Source organism: Temnothorax americanus, unplaced genomic scaffold (assembly GCF_048541705.1).
Source record: "Temnothorax americanus isolate GAGA-0224 unplaced genomic scaffold, ASM4854170v1 Scaffold106, whole genome shotgun sequence".
Classification (NCBI taxonomy): domain Eukaryota; kingdom Metazoa; phylum Arthropoda; class Insecta; order Hymenoptera; family Formicidae; genus Temnothorax; species Temnothorax americanus.
The window spans coordinates 165,688-179,203 of record NW_027509238.1 but is presented as its reverse complement, the minus strand read 5'-3'; the positions used below and the strand labels follow the sequence as shown (position 1 = coordinate 179,203).

At 37.6% G+C, this 13,516-nt stretch overlaps 1 long non-coding RNA gene across 1 annotated transcript in view; it reads right to left on the bottom strand.

Moving 5' to 3' along the window:
- Positions 1 to 1,983: 1,983 nt before the first annotated feature.
- The window catches only part of LOC143903869 (uncharacterized), a 39,722-nt gene continuing 28,189 nt past the window's right edge, over positions 1,984 to 13,516 (bottom strand). The window contains exon 3 of the long non-coding RNA XR_013258818.1: positions 1,984 to 5,507. This is a non-coding gene — a long non-coding RNA (uncharacterized LOC143903869). The remainder of the gene's footprint in view (positions 5,508 to 13,516) is intronic.

The window sequence follows — 13,516 nt, the reverse complement described above, 5'->3', positions numbered from 1 at the left end:
AAACCTAAACGAGACGCGAAACGAAGTGTGGAGGTGCGTGGAATCGGCTAGCTTGACCTAATCACGGGCGGGGTTAATGAAGGGCGGCGCGGCACTCGGCGGGGTGACACGTTAATTTCATACTCAGTCAGATAACAAAGAATATAATATTTATTGAGTACTGGTTGTCGAGAAAATAACAACGTTTAGCCATCCGGCTTCGATTAAACACAAGATAAGTTCGATAAATAAATCACGAATAGCCGGTGGCGGGGTGTCGAGATTCATTTAACAGAACTAATATTACTGCGGACGCGAGACACTCACGGAGTATTAATCGGGTCTCTAGTAAACCCGCTGAAGGTTCTATTCTCAAACAATTAATAATATGATATGAATAATATGAATAATAATAAGACGCTTAATATCACTCACGAGAGTGAGGTTCAACGCAAAATGTCGCGAGAGAAGGGTACGTCACGCTTGGATTGCGTGGAAACCACGTCCGGGACCGTACGAAAACTCTGTCGCAATGGTATCTTAACTTAACGCGAGATGTTCGACTCGGGCGCAACGGGGAGGCGTCGAGTCATTTAACCAAGCAAGTCGCGATATCGCTAATAATGTTGGGCGCCAGGTGTGGAGAAGGCCACACCACCTTTGACTCGAAGTGCGTATCTCATATCCACGGAACGCCAGGAAGAACTACGCAATTAACATCTAAACGCACGAAGCGTGTGAACGCCGGTAATTTCTTAACGCGAGTATAGGACGCAACGCAAGTAATACCGGACGCAAAGTTTCTCAACGCGAGAGCACAATTATCAACCCGTAATAACGAAAGTCGAACACCGATCGATACGCTAACACCGACGCTCGAACACCAGAACTCCCCGACGCGAAGAAACGGAACGCAATTGACGAACTACCGGCCCGTATGCGGCCGTATACCAAGGTCGCGAGGACAACGCAATATACTCGCGATACCGAACTCATTAACGCCTATCGCGATCTCCAGGGATTCGCCACAACGCTTGTACCACGGTTCCGCGGCCACGATACCATCCCGAGGCCCTTCGCTCTCGTTATCGATCGCGAAATTACACTCAATCTTAACCGACGTTATCCCGAGCGAGAGCGTGTACCGGAGGGCGGTGTCGTGGCTTTACATATCGCGATTTACGGGCAACCTCACCGGGAATAAGCCTCCTCCTGGGCTCCTCGCCGTCGCCTTCCACCACGATCCTCGATCCTCCATACGAATATCGAAATACCCGACTCGGGGTGGCTATCGCGTATCTTACAAAACGATTCTCGCCGACGGACGACCAGAGAGTGAAAACGCTAGACCCGCTCGATTGCGGAATCGATAAGGTACCCCTTCCTGAGGGGCGCGCGAGCCAATCGGGCGCGAGCTTGCAAGCCCGCGGTGTCCCGGCGCAGCGCTGTCGATACGAGATCCTTCGGGGGCGTGCAGCGGTCCCTCGGCGGCGTGCGACTCCTCAATTCTGTCCTTAGCAGCGGACGGAATTCGGTTCTCGCCGGTGTGTCTCCGGTTTGACCCTGGGGCGGTGATCAGTCACCCCGTAGGTCGATGTTTTGTAGAGATCCTTCGTTGCAGCCGGGTGTTCACCCATGCGCTTGGGGCCCCGCTATCGGCGGCCTCGTCCGTCGCTGCCGTACGTGCCGCCCGCCTGCCGCGCTGCTCTCGCCAGCCCGCGATCTCTGCTGCTTCCGCGTTTGCCACCCCTCCCGGGTCATCGATCGTCCTTGATTTTCCTCGCCACGTACTCCCTCGGCGGTGTGCCGTGGTGTGGGTGAGGTGCCGCGCGTATTACATTGCAAAAAAAAAGGAACGTCATCAGAACGTGGAAACGCAATTAATTATGACCCCTGGAGATCTCGCCGTTGCCTCCCTGGTCCGTCCCCGGGCGCGAAATTCCGCGTCTTGTGACGGCGGCGGGGCGCCGCGACGATGCGGCGAGCCGCAACGTCACAGTATATACATATTTCAAATAAATAAAAATGCAAATTGTTCGTATTAACGAAACTGATTAATTGGGCGAAAGTTGTCTTGCGTATAAAATAGTACTTGCAATATTTAATTTGTGTTAATTAATATAACAGGTTGTATACTAATATTTAAAGAATACTTCGTTATTTGAAGAAAACATGTTCATATATTACAGTTGATTCTAATTTGTTATATTGCTAATCTTGCAAAATATGTTGCTACATTTTTGCGTGCGTATGCATTCTTATACATACATAACGCTATGCACTTGTTAGCATAAGATACTAACGTGTCTCTTGATAAACAAATGTAATTATTAAATACATTAATAATTTAATAAATAATGCAATATTAACATTAAATTATTATTAAGTATTAGTGAGAAATATATTATGCATTCGTTGAGACGCTTGAAAGATCATAAAAAAATGTGAGAAAAATAGTTTTAGTTTATGAGAATCTCGAGTTTGGAGTTGTCTCTGTCTGTAATTCCTCAGAAATCGCTCTTGTTACGCGAGAAGCATGATGAGCAAGGAGGTGGCAGTAGGTATTCGAACAGCGAGTTTGAAGCGTTTGGAGTCGTCTATCATTTCTCGGAAATAGCTCCTGTTACGCGGGAAGCATGATGAGCATGGAGGTTGCAGTAGGTATTCGAACAGCGGCACGCCTACCCCCACTTATTACCCGTCGTCATTGGAACGACTCGCGGCGCAGATGCCCCTCCCACGGCCAATCAGAGCGCTAGAGGGGTCAGAGGCTCCCGCGCTCTGACCAATAGCAGCGTGACTGAGCGGAATACCTCCGTCAACTTCCTTGCCTAACATGCTATGCTGATACTTTTGCCGATTTAGGCCCAGTTTCACAAGTGTCGGTTAACTTTTAATCTGAGATTAACTCACTCTTCGTCTCCTTCTAACATCCACCTTAAAAAAAGACAAATGTATTTTCAACCATTTTTATGATCTTTTGTGCATGTCTACAATGCGATCAAATCCTTTTATTGTTTAATTTTAACCTACTAACATTAAAATATGAAATTTCTTTTATTATTATTTTATTTATTTAATAATTCATTTAAATTATATATACAAATAATTGACGCGTATGCGGCGTATTGTAGACGACGCTTAACAAGTTCGTGAAACAATTATATAGCGTTGCGTCAACGTATATTTTCTGAGACTCGTTTAATATATCGGGCGACGGGCATTCGTAGCTCCTTTCTCTCGTTGGCTAGCATTATAAAATAAAATTCTAAAATTTTTTATCATTTAATCTTGTTCGAGAAAGCATACCTCACATTAAAGGACAGATAATAATAAAATTAACGTATTACATTAGTCCAGTGTTGTTCGTCACATTTCGGAGCTTCTATATCTTCCCGAGTGCCGGCACTCGCCACTACTCGTTACCTAGCATTATGCAACTATATTTTGAAACTTTTTATCGTTTAATGTTCGTGACAACATACTTCGCATTAAAGGATACATAACAAAGATAAGATGAATGTATATTTCTCGAGAATTGTTTAATGTTGTTTGTCACTTTCGGACCGTCTACCTTCCCGCCAAGCGCGACTAACGGCATTCGTATAGTTTCCCTTTTATTCGTTGGCTAGCATTATGTAAAAACATTTTATAACCATTTATCGTTCAATCATGTTCGAGAGAGCATGCCTGACATTAAAGGACACATAGCAATGATAAGATGAATGTATTTATCAAGATTTGTTTAGTCACTCATCACATTTCGGACCGTTTTCCTGCCGAGCACAAGCGACGAGACTCATAGCTTCTTTTTTTCGTTGGCTAGCATTATGCAAAAACATTTTATAATTCTTTATCGTTCAATCTTGTTCGAGAGAGCATGCCTCACATTAAAGGACACATAGCAATGATAAAATAAACGTATTTCTCGAGATTTTTTTAGTGTCGTTTGTCGCATTTTTGGCGCTCCGACTTTCTCGTTGAGCGAATTACAAGCTCTTTTCTCTCGTTAGCTAGCATTATGCAACAACATTCTAAAACTTTTTATCGTTTAATCTTGTTCGTGAGAGCATGCTTCGCATTAAAAGATACATAGCAATGAAAATAAACGTATTTTTCGAGATTTCTTTAAGTTGGTTCATGCAGTACTTGCAAGTCAAATAGGCAACTATTCTCTTATTAGTGATAAATAATTCTTCTTATTAGTGATAAATAAGTGTGATTTTTGTCTGTAAAAATCAGCATATAATTAGATTTATTATTTATGACATCTCTAATGTTATATACGACCTCTACGTAATTAAAATATTGAGACAAAAGTTACATCTTTTACTAAAGTTGTGAGCCGTGTGAATATATGTACAACAGCAGCGCGGCAACGTTATGATAAATAGAATAAACAATGAATGTTAAAATTATTTGGACATTTTATAACCTCATTGTATTGAAACTTGTATTTATTCAGTATTGCAGATTTTGATCAAACCTAAAGGACCACGCACTATAATTATATATGAAAAAAGTGGCCACCGTTAAAATCGACGAAAACTACGGAAAACTGTAATTTGTGTGATGCCGATGAAAAGTTCAAATCCGCACAACCTTCAAAATATGTTTAGTTTTTAAGCTACGAGCCTATAAAGGTAATATTGGTGGTATAAAACGTACACATATTATACATAGTATACCCACTCTTAGCGTTACCCAAGATCAACCAGTGGAGGTGGTGGGTGTCTGATCTTTTTTTTGGTTTTTGTTTATATATTTTTATATTTTTTTAATTTTTTATCTTATAGTGTTTTCCTATTGTCTCAAACTTCTTGGTTTGCCAATTGTCAAAATATGCTATAATTGATAGTTTTTTATACCACAAATATTACCTTTATAGGCTCGTAGCTTAATAAGGGCCATGGATACCCAGGTACGCCAGGTAATAAGGAAAATCAAGGAGTTTGAGACAATAGAAAAACACTATAAAATAAAAAAAAATAAATAAAAAATTAAAAATATTGTAAAGAAAGAAAAAAATATTAAAAAATAAAAAATATTAAATACTAATATGAATATACTAAAGCATTCGGTCAATTCTAGTTTTGACTAAATTATTTCAGTTATAAAACGCGAATTGCCAAGCTGGGTTAGTTAAAACTAGAATTTACCAGTAAATTCGGGTTTTGACGGATTTCGGGTTTTAACTGTAACATATACAATCCCTCGTGCATCCACATGTACACAATACATGTGGATGACTTTTCTTCCACTGGCTAATCAAGTAGGGGCTAATATCGTGGCCCTGGAGGATCAACTGTTGCAATTTAGTACATTGCTCGAGAATAATGGAAACATTATCAATTGTTACAAATTCCACGTCTTCCAGACGTAAACGTTTCAAGTTTTTGCACTCCGCTAGTAATTTCAAATTGCGATCAGTGAGGACAATACTATCCAAATATATTTTTTCCAGCAGTTGACAGGAGGAAAGCAATCTGCTTAAGTTATCATCAAGGTGTACTCCCGGGTATTCCATTCTGTAACAAAAACCATATAATTATTACAGAACTTCAATCACAAAAATAAAATCAAAGTAACTTGCAAGAATCTTGCAAGAGAAACAAATTTTAATAAAGAATACGTAATATATGTATATATTTTTTTTGAAAGAAAATGTATAGCACATACAGTTTCCCAAGATCCACTATTCGTAAATTCTTACAGTCAGCAAGGGCATTAATACCCTTCGATGTAATATAATGTTCATATCCTAAACATAAACTTATTTTTTGCAAGTCCCGACATGAGTTTCCTAACTCTATTGCAACGGTGTCGACTGGGAACCTCTCCTTACTGTAATTCTCAATAAGTGCGTACATTCCAAAGTTAATTCACGCATCCGTTTATTTTTTTGCAGTATTTTGCAAAGACATTGAGTTTCTATTCTTGGTGTATAAAGTGTCAACTTTTCCAGGCTCTCTAGATTTTCGAGACATGAAAGTCTTTCATTATGAAATTTAAAATTATACACCAATTCCAACTCTAAAAAAAATATGTATTATAGTTATATATGCAATTTAACAATAATTTTGATATTTGTATAATCTTTATTTATATATGTATATACGTCTACATCTACATTAAACTTTTAGTAAAAAAATACAACATTTTTTTAAGCATACATTACTAAAAGTTATGTATGTGTGAATATATATATGTATATACCTTTCAAATTTTTTAATATCTCTGAAATTTTGAGTAGGACATCCATGTCGTCAGATTCAAAGCATTTAAAGAATCGTAAGTGCGTTAAATACCTGCCGCAATTCTCAAGAAATTGCACGAAATGCGAAGAAGATAAGTTGCATAATGTAAGATCTAATTGTTGCAAATATTTACATCTAGTGGTAAAAAAAGTAGCAAAGTATATTATAAAAATAAATTATAGGACAATAGATATTTTGCATGTTCAAACGTATACGTATATATAGTAGATGGTCCCGTGTTAAATCATTGAAGCGCTTATTTCTTTAGCTTGTTGCTTTAATTCGGATTGACGGATTTAATTATTCATTTATAATATTATAATATTTTTATTTATAAAAATATAAAGAATTTTGGTTTAAATACTGTTAATAAATCTTTAATCATGATTTTAGAAATATGAGTTAATTAGTTTAGAGTTAATTAGTTTAGTTCGTAAGTTTTTGTTTTTATCGCAGCTTATTAAAATCGTGTAATTTTAATAATAAATTTAACTTTGAATTATTTTCAGATCATGAACGTACTCAATCAAAGGAAATCGAAGAAGAATCCGATGACGATATCGACAATACCGAGCTCCCCGATGATGAAAATGAAAGCAGTTCATCAGAAATTGAAAGTTTGATTACAGATATTATCCAGATATATATAAATAAATTAATATTTTTAATAAATAAAATTAATTGATTTTTTATAAGCGTTGCATAATGTTGTCTACTTTAAAATAGTTTTTTAATTACTTTATTTCTGATTATTACATAATTAATTACACATCATTCCACTATACTAATAAGCAAAAAATCGTTTACGTTTTTCCTTTGGACAAGTAAAATCTTTTTCAATGAGTAATGCGTTAATAATATCAAGAGACACGGTAGTGTCTCGCGCCAAGTACGCGCGGAGCGAGACCGACCGTGACTCTTTTACGCGACGCGACGGGTTGCGAGTACCCGAGATGTTGAGATCTCGATAACGAGTGAACGGATCAAGTCCTAAGTAGGCTTGATCGATAGCTTGGGGTCCAATTAGGGGGGGGTTTCTCTCATAATATTCCGCTACGTGCCTTACGAGCGGAGATATTGCGACGCAAAGTCCAAATGTGAAAATTTATTTTTAAGATACTCCTAACGCTCTCATTCAATATTATTATGATTATCAGAGAAACGTCCTTTTCACTTTTTCGACGCTGGCGGCGCAGGTATCGCCAGTTTCGATATCGCGCGCGTATTTCAAAATTAGGTCGATAAACTTATCGGTCAGGAGGAAGATTTCTATTTAAGTAAAAATTAGGTATATATATAATAAATATTGAGTCAACGGAAAAGTAGGTTCTCTATGCTTGGCAGAAAGTGCCGCTAGGGAATTTTTAAGTCGATTCTTATGAATCAAGCTTGAATTTGATGTCTATGTATCCCAGGTTGCCGATGACAAGGTCCAGATAGTGCGCTTTATAGTTTTCGGTGTCCAGGTGTAATAATACGTTGAATTCGATGTCTACGTGTCCCAGGTTGCCGATGACGAGGTCCACATAGTGCGCTCCGTAGTTTTTGGTGTCTACGTGTATTAATATCTTGAATTCGATGTCTACGTGTCCCAGGTTGCCGATGACGGGGTCCAGATAGTGCGCTTCATAGTTTTCGGTGTCCAGGTGTAATCGTACGTTGAATTCGATGTCTAGGTGTCCCAGGTTGCCGATGACGAGGTCCACATAGTGCGCTCCGTAGTTTTCGGTGTCTACGTATATTAATACCTTGAATTCGATGTCCACGTGTCCCAGGTTGCCGATGACGAGGTCCACACAGTGCGCTTCGTAGTTTTCGGTGTCCAGGTGTAATAATACGTTGAATTCGATGTCCACGTGTCCCAGGTTGCCGATGACGAGGTCCACACAGTGCGCTTCGTAGTTTTCGGTGTCCAGGTGTAATCGTACGTTGAATTCGATGTCTAGGTGTCCCAGGTTGCCGATGACGAGGTCCACATAGTGCGCTCCGTAGTTTTCGGTGTCTACGTGTATTAATACCTTGAATTCGATGTCCACGTGTCCCAGGTTGCCGATGACGAGGTCCACACAGTGCGCTTCATAGTTTTCGGTGTCCAGGTGTAATCGTACGTTGAATTCGATGTCTAGGTGTCCCAGGTTGCCGATGACGAGGTCCACATAGTGCGCTCCGTAGTTTTCGGTGTCTACGTGTATTAATACCTTGAATTCGATGTCCACGTGTCCCAGGTTGCCGATGACGAGGTCCACACAGTGCGCTTCGTAGTTTTCGGTGTCCAGATGTAATAATACGTTGAATTCGATGTCTACGTGTCCCAGGTTGCCGATGACGAGGTCCACATAGTGCGCTCCGTAGTTTTTGGTGTCTACGTGTATTAATATCTTGAATTCGATGTCCACGAGTCCCAGGTTGCCGATGACGGGATCCAGATAATGCGCTTCATAGTTTTCGGTGTCCAGGTGTAATCGTACGTTGAATTCGATGTCTAGGTATCCCAGGTTGCCGATGACAAGGTCCACATAGTGCGCTCCGTAGTTTTCGATGTCCACGTGTCCCAGGTTGCCGATGACGAGGTCCAGATATCGCGCTCCGTAGTTTTCGGTGTCTAGGTGTAATAATACCTCGAATTTGATGTTCACGTGTCCCAGGTTGCCGATGACGAGATCCAGATAGTGCGCTTCATAGTTTTCGGTGTCCAGGTGTAATCGTACGTTGAATTCGATGTCTACGTGTCCCAGGTTGCCGATGACGAGGTCCACATAGTGCGCTCCGTAGTTTTTGGTGTCTACGTGTATTAATATCTTGAATTCGATGTCCACGAGTCCCAGGTTGCCGATGACGGGATCCAGATAATGCGCTTCATAGTTTTCGGTGTCCAGGTGTAATCGTACGTTGAATTCGATGTCTAGGTATCCCAGGTTGCCGATGACAAGGTCCACATAGTGCGCTCCGTAGTTTTCGGTGTCCACGTGTCCCAGGTTGCCGATGACGAGGTCCAGATATCGCGCTCCGTAGTTTTCGGTGTCTAGGTGTAATAATACCTTGAATTCGATGTCCACGTGTCCCAGGTTGCCGATGACGAGGTCCAGATAGTGCGCTTCATAGTTTTCGGTGTCCAGGTGTAATTGTACGTTGAATTCGATGTCTAGGTGTCCCAGGTTGCCGATGACAAGATCCACATAGTGCGCTCCGTAGTTTTCGGTGTCTACGTGTATTAATATTTTGAATTCGATGTCCACGTATCCCAGGTTGCCGATGACGGGATCCAGATAGTGCGCTTCATAGTTTCCGGTGTCCAGGTGTAATCGTACGTTGAATTTGATGTCTACGTGTCCCAGGTTGCCGATGACGGGATCCAGATAATGCGCTTCATAGTTTTTGGTGTCTAGGTGTATTAATAACTTTAAATCTGAATGGGTGCGTTCAGCCGATACTCCGCTAGCCTAGCAATCGTGAGCAGTTGCTCGTTTTTGCTCGTTTTTTCTCTTTTTAATCCAGTAAGTCAAAAAAGAGGAAACGAGCGAAAACGAGCGACTGCTCACGATTTCTAGGCTAGCAAAGTATCGGCTGAACGCACCCAATGTAAGACACGTAGATATCGAATTCGAGGTATTAATACATGTAGACACCGAAAACTACGAAGCGCACTATGTGGACCTCGTCATCGGCAACTTGGAACACGTGGCCATCAAATTCAAGGTATTAATACACCTGGACACCGAAAACTATAGAGCGCGCTATGTGGACCTCGTCATCGGCAACCTGGGACACCTAAACATTGAATTCAAGCTTGATTCATAAAAATCGACTTAAAATTTCCCTAGCGGCAGAATTAAAATTATGTCATGACATAATAAAAATCGCTGAATTAAAATTATGTCTAGACATAATAAAAATTGGACAAAAATTATGTTTAGACATAATAAAAATTGGATGAATTAAAATTATGTCTGACGTAAAAATAATTATCAAAAATATCGATACCTGAAGATATCGGTACATATACAGTTGCGAACAACATTCAGTAAGACACGCAAATAAAAATAAATAAAGAATTTTACAGTTAACGACTTATTAACATTAATCATGTTTTATTGCGATTATGTTTTATGTTGAAATTGAAAAATATATACAAGGTGTACAACTAAAAGGGTTACAGATTATTATTTTTAAAAAACTGAGCAAAATATTAAATTGTTGTTTTCTTTAGAAATAATAGTCCGTAACACTTTTAGCTTCATACCTTGTATTATATACGGTTTATGAAATTATAAGATATATTGTTTATAAGATTAAGTTGCGTAACACTACAAAAAGGCGTGATATCCGTACAAAATTACCTTTTTAAAAAAAAGGTAAAAAAAGGCGCCAAGTACACGTATAGTAGTGTATATGTTGTTACCTAAAAAAAAAAAGAAAGTGGTAGTATTATACCTCGAAAAAACCTAAGTAACAAGTGGTAGATCTTTATATCTCGAAAAATCTCGAAAAAATTTAAGCAGTAGTATTTTTATTTCCGAAAAATTATAACCCAAGTGATACACGTCACAAAATTATGTTACCTTATCAAAAAGAAGAGTCGCGCTTCAAGTGATCTATTACAATTACAAAAAAGAAATGATATCTCTTTAAGTTAGAGCGCCAATTACAGAGAGAACATGTATATTGCCTCAAAAAATAATAGTTGCACTACATTGAAAAATCTTTACATTGTGTCAATTAGAAAAGAATGTATAATAACAATTTTATAAGATTAAAAAATTTTATTTAAATTTAACAAGGGAATACAAGATATTTAAATACAAAGTTATTTACATGTGTATTTTTTAATGGCCACAAAGAATTACAGAAGTAACAGTACAAAATAAAAATATTTTATTAAAATACATAAATTTTTCTTGTAAAAAAACTTGGCGCTGCTAGACCTCGAAATTTTAAATAAATAAATAAACTTATTCTATACTTAATTATAAGCCGCATTATCCGCCGTCCGCGTAGTCACGCACACCCATATCACTCACTCCCACATCCACGCTGATAATCATTTAATATTACTCCCATTGTATTCTTCTCTGAATTATTTTTATTTATTGTTGTTTTTATTTATTTAAAAGGTCTAGCAGCGCCAAGTTTTTTTACAAGAAAAATTTATGTATTTTAATAAAATATTTTTATTTTGTACTGTTACTTCTGTAATTCTTTGTGGCCATTAAAAAATACACATGTAAATAACTTTGTATTTAAATATCTTGTATTCCCTTGTTAAATTTAAATAAAATTTTTTAATCTTATAAAATTGTTATTATACATTCTTTTCTAATTGACACAATGTAAAGATTTTTCAATGTAGTGCAACAATTATTTTTTGAGGCAATATACATGTTCTTTCTGTAATTGGCGCTCTAACTTAAAGAGATATCATTTCTTTTTTGTAATTGTAATAGATCACTTGAAGCGCGACTCTTCTTTTTGATAAGGTAACATAATTTTGTGACGTGTATCACTTGGGTTATAATTTTTCGGAAATAAAAATACTACTGCTTAAATTTTTTCGAGATTTTTCGAGATATAAAGATCTACCACTTGTTACTTAGGTTTTTTCGAGGTATAATACTACCACTTTTTTTTTTTTTTAGGTAATATTTAAAGATACGGCGGGCAACGAGCTACCGGCGCGCTCGTGCAGACGACTTTAAAGGGAGTGCCAGACCAATTTTCCAGCCAGTACAAGTAGCCAGACTTATTTTTTTATAATTTTATATATTTAAACTACCATCTTGACCAGTTATACAGCTCTAATCAAATGATTCTACAAATCGACTTTTTACAACGACTTTGGGAGGATGCCAGACTCATTTTCCAGTGTCAGTTGCATGCCAGACTCTTCTAAAACATTTCTTTATACAAAAAACAATAAATATATAAAAGCTCAGCACTAATCAAATTCTTCCAACATAAGTGTTTTTTCGACAAGATCAAAGGCGCCGCAACGCCCATTCCAGCATGACAGCGCAGCCAGACTCTGCATTTCATCAACAACGCTATTAAAACAAGAGAAATTACTATGTTCCAAGATTAATCAAATCGCTGACACTTTTGTGTCGCTACCTCCCGGGGTACTCCTTTACTATTAACAATTTTTCTAATTCTATTACATTCTTTGGTTCTTTCTACCCCTATCTATATGTATAAGTACCTGACGTCTGTATGTCTCTGTCATTATACACTTTATGCATGGCAATCCCCGGAAAATTATACCCCTGCTTCATATATATAATTCAATCAAGCCAGTAGGAGTCTTAACGTGTATCAAATTTATTGGCAGATTTCTTTTTTATTTCTCAATCATTAATTATTTTATCATAATGTAGATACAATGTCCAGTGGTACGTTACTCCGTTGCAAATACAAAAAATGATCCTGTTCCTCTTGTAAAAAGATACCAAGGCGTTCACTATGAATATTGCTGGACTATTCGTGGAATCGTTAGAAGATGCTGCTACGGTAAGAAGAATATCTTTCTAAATAGTGTTAAATGTACAATATATTTTATGGATAGATAAAAATAAAAAGTTATGTGTTATTATAGTTACTGGTGAGCACGGCAGTGTCGTATTTCACCGTTCTTTATTCGATGCAGAATTGATGTAAAGCAAATCAATTGATATAGTGTAGTGAAATAATGATAGTGAAGAAACTAATTAGCACACTAAAACGAATTACATACTATAATCTAAAAAGTTGTATTGACCGATAATTTCGATAAAATTGTAAGAACTCTTAATTGTAAGAAAATATAAAAATGTTTAAAACGGTGATGTTTACAGTAAAAGTTAGCAATAATATATTAATAATTGATATATATATATATATCGCATCATAAAGAAAAACAATATCACAACTCAAAAATTCACAATTTTTGGGAGAGAGAAAAAACAAATAATTAAACTTTTTATTAAATTGTAAGACAATAACTTACGCAATTGAAATTACGACATTTTGTTATAATGAAACATACACTGTTTTTTTGAAGACGTCTGCTGTGATTCACTTGTCAATGCACTTATGACACTATTCATCCAGCGATTGCAACTTAATCGGTTTAAAAGAATATAACGATACTTCTGAAGAGAATGTAAAATTTGGAAAAATATGAAAACGTCTAAAGCATCAAGTGGTGTTTATTTAGCAACACGTACATTGAAAAGTGTATTACTGGCCAATATATATCGATATGTATAACTGATCGTTTCCTCTAAAATCAAAATGTAACTTATGAGTTC